Here is a 10,175-nt window from a genome sequence, read left to right as displayed (position 1 = left end):
TAGAATGTTTTGGGTTAGTAAGGAACTGAATGACCACTTCATTCCCCCCCCCTGCCTTCCACTGTCCCAGGTTGCTCCAAGCCCTGTCCAAAATGGCCTGGAACACCTCCAGGGATGGGGCAGCCACAGCTGCTCTGGGCAGCCTGTGCCAGGGCCTCCTCACCCACACAGGGAAGAATTTCTTCCCAATACCCCATCTAAACCTGCCCACTGTCAGCATGAAGCCATTGCCACTTGTCCTGTCACTCCAGACCCTTGACCAAACTTCCTCTCCAGCTCTCCTGGAGCAGCTTTAGGCATTGGAAGGAGCCCAAAGGTCTCCCTGGAGCATTCTCTTCTCCAAGCTGAACAGTCCCAGCTCTCTCAGCCTGTTTCCAGAGCAGAGCTGCTCCAGCCCTGGGAGTATCTTCATGGCCTCCTCTGGACAGGCTCCAGCAGCTCCACATCCTTCACCATTTTCAGAAAGCAGCCACAGTTCAGCAACTGAGAGACAAGAGCTACACGGTTCATTAATTTTTATCAACACAATGAAATGCCACAGGAACCCTCAAGCCCTGTGCTTCACTGAGACCAGCTCTGCATCCCTTCCACACTGCCGGGAGAAGGGCAGGGCATCACCACGAGGGATCAGCACTGCCAGGGCAAAGGGTGGACAGAGAGACCCTGCCCCTCGTACCCAGCCCCATCTGGGGTGGCAGGGTGGCCGATGGAGTCATTAGGATGGATGTGGGGAGTGGTTTTGCATTCCATGAGGACAAACGCTGGAGCACGAGGCACTGTCTGTACCCGAGAGCGACCACCCGGTGGCATTTTGCATTTGTAATGAAACAAGTACAAGTCCCATCTCTGCCTGCCATCCAGGGAACAGCGAAATACGATCCGGGCTAATGAGGCTGGAGTTAACTGCATTTTAATTAAAGAATGTCTCTTTCCTAACAGGCCAGAAAGAAGCTTAATTACTCAGACATGGGAGCAAAGCCACCACAAGGATCAGCAGCCAGCTAGACCCTGCAAGTCTGACCTACCACAGTTTGTTAAATGCTTTCCTGGACTGGAGCTTTTCCCTGTTATTCCTCATGTGACAGAGGCCAGAAAACAATGAGAAAATCAGAGCCTAAATGCACCAGGCACAGCTTTGCAGGGAGTTGTACAGAGAGTCCACTGACTGTAAGGGCTTCCAATTTACCTAATGCAAGTCCTTATTGCTTCTCTATTACTGCCCTGAATTAATTAAGATATTTTTTAGAGACCTTTTCTCTTCAGAAAAGGGTTTCCTCTTTGTAATCCCATTCCAAATCTCCTTCATTTTCACCTAACCAGCCTCCCACCATTTTCCATATCCTTTTTTCCAAGCTCTCTGTATTTATTAAACATTTGTGCTCTACAACATCTGTTTCCTTATCTGCTTGGCAGGCTGATTTCTTGGGGTTCCTTTGTGAGTTTGCCAGTGAGATAGCAGCAGCACAGTTAGCAAAAAAAAAAAGAAAAAAAGGGGGGAGAGGAGAAGGGAAGATCACCCCAAAAAAGGAAGGAACGTTAACTGAGGGAGGGTAGCAATACACAATGGCTTTTAAATATTCCCAAATCTTTTTTGCATTCTCTCAAGTATTTAGCATTAGCCTCTTTTTAGTATTCAAAGGGACATGAAGGGGACTAGCAGGAATTAATCAAACTAAGGACATATCAGAAATCAAATAATAGATCATTCCCATGAGACTGAAAAGGAAAAAAGTATTCAACATTGTAATTACAGCTGAAGGTACCTGGGAAATACCAACCTGCTTAACTTCAGGTATCTGAGCATCTCCTGAGAAAGTGACAGGACTGACCACATTTTTTCGATAAAACACACTCTTGCCTAGTCACAAAATCAAGGCCAAAAAGGAGAAAAAACCCTTAATGTTTAGTTAATAACAAACCCCACTGAAAGGGATCCCAGCACGTCACCTCACAAGGGGAGGAAATAACACAGTGAGAAACGGCTGGTGCGGAAAATTCACCTCATCACATCCCCGGGGGCTCACCACCCTCTTCCACACCATTCCTGGCTGGAAAGGTGCTGCAGGGATGTGAGGTCCATGCTTGGGAGCAGCAAATCCGAGTGTTGAGCCGGCACGGCGCTGCCAGCTGCTCCTGCTCCTCTGAGTCACTGCCCCGTTACCTTGGCGAGCGCAGCCGCGAGTACCTGAGAGCAGCTCCAGCGCCAAGAGAACATCTTGTTTCCTGTTACTCCAGCGGCACAACTCTGATTCCAGATTCCCCCCCTGCTGCTAATTAATTAAATATAATCGGGAGCACGTTAGCAGTTGCAGAAGGGACGCGCCGGGTGGCACCCACTGCCTCCAGCCCCCTCCACAGCATCCCTGTGGAACAGAGCTCTTCTTCCTCAGCATTTCAGGGCTGGTGTTCCCCCTCCTAACTTTTGCCCTGTTTCTGGCAGAAAGCACCAAAAAGAAGTCATTTGCATTAGGAGGGAATGTGTTTTGGGCTGATTTTGGACAGGAAGCTGTGCCAGGTGGGACCTCGTCCCTCTCCCTGACGCCTTGGGCTGCCACACTCCAGATGGAAGTTTCTGCAGCAGGACCTGATCCTCTGCCAAAAAGCATGAAACCCTCTGATTTCACCTTATGTGTAACATTACGTGGCCACAGCACTAATTATTTTTCCCAGGGCTTTTGATGCTGCTGAATAACTCGCTAGATTCATTCCCTCTAACCTGTCACAGCTCTGGCTGAAAGGGCACAGGGCCCTCGCAGACCCGGGTGCCTCTTGCAAAGCCACCTCAGTGCCACCACACAGGCAGTAAGGGTGTGGCAGGATGGTCTCATCCAGGACACCATGCTCAGGGATGCAAAGAGAATGGAAATCTCTGTCAAACATGCCATAAAATCAGGCAGAGAGATTGTCCTTGACCAGCCCTGTCTCCAGGCCCTGCTTCCAGGGCTGGCACCAGAGAATGGGCTCTTATGTGAGCAGATCTGTCAAAATCTGTGGGAGCCGTTCCCATCCCAGCCCTGCCTACTCCAAGTGGCATCATTTTGGTACCTGACTGCTTCAAAGGTGAAAGCATATTCTCTCTAATTTGCTAAATTGTCTCCTGTGAGGAGTAAACTTGTCAATCTCATTCCCATCTTCTACCTCTTTAGCTTTGTACACTCAGTCCTTAACATGAAAAGAATTTTCCTTAATTTCTCCTCCAGGAAAGAAGGAATTGATCTTTTATTTGTGGCACTTTAAATTGGCATGTTGACTACAAAAATCCACTGCTCATCACATCAAAGGCTGATCCAATAGCGCCAATTACTCCAGTAATGGAGATCTTTGCAGGGAAGGGTGGAAGGGACAGGATCAAAATGGATGGGTCTTCTCACATGGAAGGAGGCAGAGGAAGAAGAGGAATTTGGGAAGACAGCGCCACTTTAAATTAGGATATCTGCTGTGCATGGCAAGACAAAACGTGACACATTCCTCATCCAGTCTCTGGATGTGATTGAACCCACCTGTCCCCAGCTATGGAGCTGAGCTGATCCCAGCCTGGAATCCCTGTGGATTGACAGCTAGGACTTGTACAAGATGCTACTCACGTGTTTGCAACAAACACAGCATCCACTGGCAGGGAATGATTTTCTCTTCATCCTCCCCACTCTCCAGGTATTTCTCTAGGAAAATCCACTCTCTAGTGTGGACAAATCAGTAGAGATGGAAAGTTCTGTGTGCCCCAAAAAGCCATCAGCCTGTTCCTCCCACAGCTCTCCCACTCACAACCACCAGTTCTGCACAGAGCAGGCAGCAAACTGGTCACTACTGGCATTGCCTGTGGTCTGAACTGGGAACTGTGGATCACCATCAAGCTTCAAGTGTTTTCTAGAGTGAAGTATTTTACACAGTCCCCTACAGATTCTGGTGCTTGGTCAGTCCCACAGTAGGTTTGGGGAATGTTTAGGTCAGCAGGGTCTCCCCAGGCTGCAACTGGGACTTTACCCCCCCCCCCCCCAAACTACAGCACAGTAAAAAATATGTACTAAGGTCACAATGAAAAACCCTGTGCTAAGCCTTCTTTAGTGCCTCTCGACTCCTAATTCTGATTGTAAAATGCTATTTAGGAAGATCAGACTGATCAAAGCAGGACATTTTTGTGGATTTTTGTAAAAAAGCTTTTTGGAGGTCTAAGATGGAGGGATTTTCACTGAAGTCATTATTCCTCTTACAATTTTTTCAGCATCCTGTTGTTTTGACTTTCCACTCTTATCTCCTGCCAACTCTCACCCACCCAGAGCCAATTGTTTAGCTGACAGCTGCCATCTCCATGTGCCATTTGCTGAGCATCACCTGCACGAACCCTCAGGTGCTCAGTAAGGAACACTCACTTCTTCATATTCTTTGCAGAACCAGGGAAGATCTTGGTTGCTCAGTTGGGCAGTGAGACAGGTTTCTATTCAAACCTCCTCTGTGTGGCATCACTGATGTATTTTTGACTCAAAGAAATCTGTTTATTTTCTGCTCTTAAATAAAGAGCGAGCAGCTCTGTGAGCAACATCATGGCAGAGGAAACACAAACAGGCTGTTACTCAAACACCATTTCTGAGTGGATTGTGCTCTGCTTTTCAGATGAGATTAAGAGCTCAATTACAGTAGAGAAAGAGCCTTTCATTAAATCACATATAGAACATAATAAGGACAAATTATAAAGCTCTTCAGAAGCAAATCTGTGTCAGACTGCTGGGTAAGGAGGCCCTTCAGGGGGAGCCTTCAGTGGTTTCTCCTGCCCTTCTGAAGAAATGAGTCCTACACACCTCATCTAACCACATTTTTGAGGAAAGCTCACAACCAGAATCCTATGGGGCACCCCATTCTTTGAATGCCTCTCTTCCAGGGACAGAGATGAGCAGTATAAGCAACCATCCCCTCATGTTTGTAATGAGTGGGGCAAAGCCTCGGGTTAGTGATGATGTGCAGTTTAGAAGTGCAATGGTTTGTTCTGCCAACACAAGAAAGGCCCAGAAGCTCAGTGTTTTCTCAGTCCCAGACTGGTAACAGGAGATCAGCTGGGGAGTTTAAAGAATTTTAAGGCCCAGCAGCTGAGGGATGAATCAATGACCTAAAGCCAGACACTGGACATAACTATTTTGCATCCCTGCCCTGCTGTCCTGTCTGCAAAAGCCTCTGCCAAGAAATCTGCAGATAAGGAGGTGAGGAAAGAACAGATACAAGTCCCTCCTACAGAGGAGAGAGCCCAAGGACCCTCAAGCCACAGAGATCCCTCCCTGAGAAGCCAGGCTGGCCAAACTTTCAAAATCAAAGCTCCTGTGTGCAAAGCCCAGGCACACGAACCACAGGCAGAAATACCCACTGGCCTCTGGATTTACAGGTGACTGTACACGTGTGAACCTGGAGCTGAGGGATTGGAAGCTTTTCCTTCCCCAGGAATTCAAAGCACTGCATGGCAGAGCTCAAAGGGGACAGCAAAGGGTTACGGGGCTGCACCTGGGAAAGGGGAAGTCCAGGTTCAGTCACAGAGTTGTCACTGCTTGATTTTGTTCCGCTGTTATTCTGCTCTCCTGGAATATATTATGGTTAATTAAAGGCAGTTAGCTAATTGGATTGTAAGCAAGTGCTGGTGAAAAGAAACCAAACCACTGTTCCCCTTTGAAATACCAGACAGGAGATTCATTAAAATTCCCTTTGAAAAGACATCCCAAAACCTCGTAATCTGTTGATGAAAACGATCCAGGAAAAGTCAAGGAAAAAAGAACAATGTTTTTCAGGAGGTTTCACAACTCAGGCATCTGCAACCCCCACCAAGCTAGGATTGAGGATTGTCATTCCCACACCAGGAAACCTTTCAAAGACTCAAAAACTTTCATTGAAAAGCAGTGCCAGAATGCACAAAGTCGAACAATGATCCATGAAGGCCTAATATTTCCATCAAGGCCAGGATGAGATGATTAGGAGATGACTGGGGCTCTTCAAAAGCCAGACCTCAGAGCTGAGACGGGATTTAATGCTGATATCCCTCTAGTTATACAGAAAAGGATCAACACATGTGAGGGAGCTCAGAAAGCCAGAGAGCTCAAAACAGCAGAGGGAGGAAGAGAAAATACAGCTGGATACTTCCTAATGCTCTTCTTTGGACTGACCTGATGTCTGGTGCAGTGAGCCACAGAAAACCTACTCAAAACATGGGTGGCAGAACTGAAAATGTTCACTGATAAGCAACAGAAATAATTAAGAGTGTATAGGAGTGAGCGTAGTCACGAGGACCTGGAGAAGAAAGAACCCCAAAAGGCCAGACATTGTGTAATATTGTGCATAATGAGGGTAAAATACATGTTACTATTCATTATGCAGCAAAAGAATTATAGAATAGTTTGGGTTGGAAGGGACCTTTAAAGGTCATCTGGAATGACAGCCTATTCAAAGCAACAGAAAAACAATGTATTAACTGCCAGGGAAAGCTGCATTGAAAGCAACCTAGGATTTGAGGCAAAACATCTTATCTTTGAACTAAAGATTTATTGATAACTAATGCTGTCTGCCACTGAGGGAAACACTAAACCAGAATCCCTCCACTCCAGTTTCCCCATGCTGTGCTATCAGACCTCTCCATGATTCCCAGCTCCTGCAGAAATTGGACTTTGTGATGTGACCCCAGCATGGCAGCACCACCTCAGAGAAGTGCATCACCACTTCTACAAAATAAGGCAGCTCTTACCTGAACATCAAGCAACACTAAACTTGTCTGGAAAGCACTGGGTGCAGGGTAATCAGGGACAGAAAAGGGAGATGCCTGTGGAGCAGAGGACTGGTTTAAATTCTCATTAGATTGTTAACAGCTGGTTTCATTAGTCTCCCTGCAATCATAATTACTTAGTGGCTACTGCAGGGTGAAAAGCCATTTCAGTGTTTTAACGTTCTCAGCGCTGCAAAGCTGTCAGTGGAATTATTTTTAAAGTGGCTTGTAAAATTTGTCCCTTCTCGAAGAACATGTCAGGCTGATAGACCGGGGTGTGAAATTTACTCCCCAATAAAAGGGAGTTTGAATGCAGTTTAATAGCACTTGAAATGTTCTGCTCTGAGAAACTGTCCCCAAAGTCCAGATGGACCTTTCTCCATTGGAGCTCTTAGAAATTTGTGGAAGCTGTAACTTTGGCATTAATTTTACAGGAACATTTACAGCCCAAGGGTCAAGACTAAAGCCATAAATTCCTGCTCAAGCCCTGAGCTTTCTCAAACCAGAGGTAAACTTGTATCTAAAGGTCTGTCTGGAGCCTAGGACTACTAGATTTGCTCTAGTAGAATTCTGTTATAAAGCTTAGCTTTCAATGTAGGTAGACTTCTATCTTAGCTTAGTTAAATATTTCCACTAAACTGGCATAAATTATAATTTCCCCACTATAATTCATCATTTTCCACTCCTAATTTACTCTTCCTTCTTGCCCTAAGCACCATCCTTACTCATACATCAGGCTGATGGCTCCCATTAAATTTATTACTCTACAGACATATGTTGGACTAAAGTTTACCTGAATGAGAGCTTTATCCAGCTCCTGCCAGAGCTAATGGAAAGAGATTTCCGTTTACTCAAAGCCACTGTTATCTCAGAAAAAGGGTCATGCTTAAATTAGAATAAAAATTCTGCCAGAATCAGTATTCCTTTGTTTCCCCCAACCATTCACAAAAAGCCCTCGGTCACTTAAGAGCTTTTTAAATCATTTCTAGTATTCACTACATGGCCAATTATTAAAAAAGCCCTGAACCTGCCGTGCAGTTAATGACCATCTCTGACATATCTTTTACATGTATTTTCTTTCCACATTTCTGTCAGTGATAGCTAACCAGGTGCCCTCCCCCTTTTTATCTCGTGTTTAATCCATTTACTCTCATCCTCCCTGGCACAGCTCTCGATGTTTCTACAGGACCAGCCTGCACCAGCCACTATTTCACAACTCACCCATAAAATCCCGACCCCAGGCCTCTACAGGGCCTCTACACTCCCACCTCTTCATCTTCCCATCCACGGAGGAGAGTCAAGGTCAGCCAGATGCAAATGAGGTGTTCGAAGCCGAGGTGTGATGAGGCAGTGATTGCTTGATGAGCACAGGAGGAGGAAAGGTCTTGGCTGTGCCTCGGTTTTTAAATCATCCTCAGTTGTGCAAGGAAAATTAAGGACAGCCGTGATGCTCCAGCTTCCCCATGGCATCGTTCCTGTCACAAAGTCAAAGACAGGCAGGTCACATATATTCTCTGACTCCTGCTGGGATGAAAACATTGAAAAATAGAAAAAAAAAAAAAAATTTATCAGGGACTTTCATGGTGTGAGCTCAGGATTCCCCACTCTCTTGCAAAGGGGGAATGTTCATCAGGCAAAGGATACGAGGAGGAGCCTCAAATTGTCCAAAATCCCAGTAAAAGTATTTTGTCCTATGGAAACTATGCCAGAGCTGGTCACATTTCAGGCCCTTTGTACACCTATTTCCTGATGTGCATCTCACAGGGGGGCTGTTCCCACTGCTCCAGGGACCCAACACAAACCTTACAGCACCACACAAACACAGCCCAAGAAGCTGCTGCCAGCCCTCCAAACCTCAGTACCTGCAACAGGCACCTCTGTGCTGATCTGAGCCCGCTTGTCCCCAAAACAAGGTGGTCAGTTTATCCTTGAAAAGATTGAGAACAGCATTCTTATCTCTCAAAAAGACCCATAATTTCACAACTATAATCTCCACACCGAGATTTTATTTCCTTAAGTGTCCAAGGACATAGGCAGCAGCAAGAAAGGTGATGAAGTGAGTCAAGTTTAACCCAAGAGAGCTCTCAGCTCCTTGTGAAAGCTCAGACAAGCAGTAGAAAAAGAATTAATGCTCCCATAACTGGCATCTAACAGCCACAGGGCAAGGGAAAAGCTGGTTTTAGAGAATGAAGGAAATACAGAAAAAGCACTAAGTAATAAAAGGTGAGAAAAATCCATCACTCCAACAGGTAAAGGAAGGTAAACCACTTGAAGAAGCAGAGGTAGATGGAGGGAAAAAACCTCACAATTTAGAGTGTCCATGACACCCAGAGCTAAAACAAGCCCAGGGGATCTGGGAAGAGCTAAGCACATGTGCTCCAAAAACCAGCAGAAATGAAGTGAGATCTCTGAAGGGAACAAAAGAAAGAGGCAGGCTGAAGAAAACAAAAAAGTGCCTCCCCACTTTTCATTCCCTGCCCACAAAGCATTTTGGGATTTTTAATCTTGACTCTTGTACTATGTGGTAGAAATCCAAAAATAAAGGTCAGGAGAAGCATGGTTTATTGGGAACTATCCTGCATAGCAGACAAGATGTATCCTCATGCAAATGATTCCATGCAGCACTCATATCTTTAATTGCTTCTTTTCCTCCTGCTGGGGAAGCAGAGCTGCTTTATTTACTCTAAGCAATATTTTCTCCCTTCTCCTTGGCAAAAAACAAGCTCCCGTCTTGGCAATGCTCCCCAAACCACCTAATGCTCATCATACCCATGCTATGGAGAGTGGAGCAGGTTAATTTATCACTTTTTATAATGATTAACTTGCCCAGCTGCCGGGTTCAAGAGCCCCAGAGTGCCTCAGGTTATACAGGATCACAGAAGGAAAAGCTCTGTTAAATTAAGCTGCTGCCAAAAGCTCTGTTGAATGAAGCTGCTGCCACACTGGTCCTCTTTGCCTGTCAAACACATTCAGCTGCTCTTGCACTGCCCTGTGAAAATCCCCCATAAAATACAAGTGAAAATCCCTCAGCACCTGTGATAAAGCACAGCTGGGTTCTGCTCAGGGCATTTCAAACTACGTGAGGTAATTGCGACCTCCCCTTGCCAAGGCAACACTTCACGAAAACCAAAAGTTTCTTTTCATGGACTCACAGGATGTGTTGGGTTGGAAGGGACCTTAAAGCTCATCTTGTTCCAACTCTCACCACACTCAGGACATATTCCACTAGACCACTTTGCTCCAAGCCCCATCCAACCTGGCCTTGAACACTTCCAAGGCTGCGACAATCACAGCTTCTCTAGAACCTGTTTTGTTCCTCCCAGATCTAAAACCATACCAAACTTACCATCCTCAGAGGTAGATTTCTATTAAATGTCTACATTTTTCTAGGAAAGGAATCCAGCAAACATTGTTTGCATCTGACTTTGCAAAATGAACATGAGCC

At 45.8% G+C, this 10,175-nt stretch overlaps 1 protein-coding gene across 2 annotated transcripts in view; it reads right to left on the bottom strand.

Moving 5' to 3' along the window:
- Positions 1-10,168, bottom strand: part of LOC108446690 — an 18,437-nt gene extending 8,269 nt beyond the window's left edge. The window contains exons 1-2 of one of the 2 annotated variants that reach the window (XM_017734021.1): positions 7,999-10,168; positions 6,713-6,787 (exon numbers count right to left, since the gene is read on the bottom strand). The gene's annotated coding sequence lies outside the window, so the exon portion shown is untranslated. The remainder of the gene's footprint in view (positions 1-6,712; positions 6,788-7,998) is intronic. The other variant, XM_017734014.1, reaches the window with a different exon arrangement.
- Between the last annotated feature and the right edge of the window lie 7 nt (positions 10,169-10,175).

Source organism: Corvus brachyrhynchos, unplaced genomic scaffold (genome assembly GCF_000691975.1).
Source record: "Corvus brachyrhynchos isolate BGI_N302 unplaced genomic scaffold, ASM69197v1 scaffold10, whole genome shotgun sequence".
NCBI classification, from domain to species: domain Eukaryota; kingdom Metazoa; phylum Chordata; class Aves; order Passeriformes; family Corvidae; genus Corvus; species Corvus brachyrhynchos.
This window is presented reverse-complemented; position numbering and strand designations above follow the sequence as displayed.